The following is an 822-nucleotide window of genomic DNA, read 5'->3' on the forward strand; positions in this document are numbered from 1 at the left end:
CAGCACATGTAGAGAGCCATACGTGGCTCACCCAGCGAGAGACAGACCCTCAGCTTAGTACGTTTCTTTTCTTCCTTCCTTCCTTTCTTTCTTTCTTTCTTTCTTTCTTTCTTTCTTTCTTCCTTCCTTTCTTTCTTTCTTCCTTTCTTTCTTTCTTTCTTTTTTCTTTTTCTTTTCTTTTCTTTCTTTTTTTGAGACAGAGTTTCTCTGTGTAGCCCTGGCTGTCCTGAAACTCACTTTGAAGACCAACTTGGCCTCCAAGTCGGAGATCCACCTGCCTTGGCCTCCCACGTGCAGAGATCATAGGTGTTCACCACCACACCCAGCTTAGTTTGTTAGTACTTAAGGGACTAAATGTCACCCACAGTCACAGGAGATTGAAAGAAAACCTTCATTTTTCAAACCTCATTTTTCAAACTTCAAATGAGACCACAACCCTGGCTGAGTTCTCACTTCTCTCTCTTCTCTTCTCTTCTCTTCTCTTCTCTTCTCTTCTCTTCTCTTCTCTTCTCTTCTCTTCTCTTCTCTCTCTCTCTGCATGTGTATATACATGTGGGTATGAATGCTTGTGTGCATGATATTACATGTGGAGGTCAGAGAACAGCTTTAGAGTTGGTCTCAGGCACCTTTCACCTTTTTTGTTTGAGACAGGATCTCCTTGTTGGGGTTCATCTTGTATGTTTCATAACCAATGTGCTGTAAAAAAATGCTTCCTCTTAATTCCTGTTTGGTCAGTAAATGGCTGGAGCTTATAACTGGATAGAGAGGATAGGAAGGCAGAACTTCAATTGAATGAGGGGTCTTGAGAGAGGCCATAGGGAA

This window comes from Grammomys surdaster, unplaced genomic scaffold, assembly GCF_004785775.1.
Source record: "Grammomys surdaster isolate TR1022 unplaced genomic scaffold, NIH_TR_1.0 146, whole genome shotgun sequence".
NCBI classification, from domain to species: domain Eukaryota; kingdom Metazoa; phylum Chordata; class Mammalia; order Rodentia; family Muridae; genus Grammomys; species Grammomys surdaster.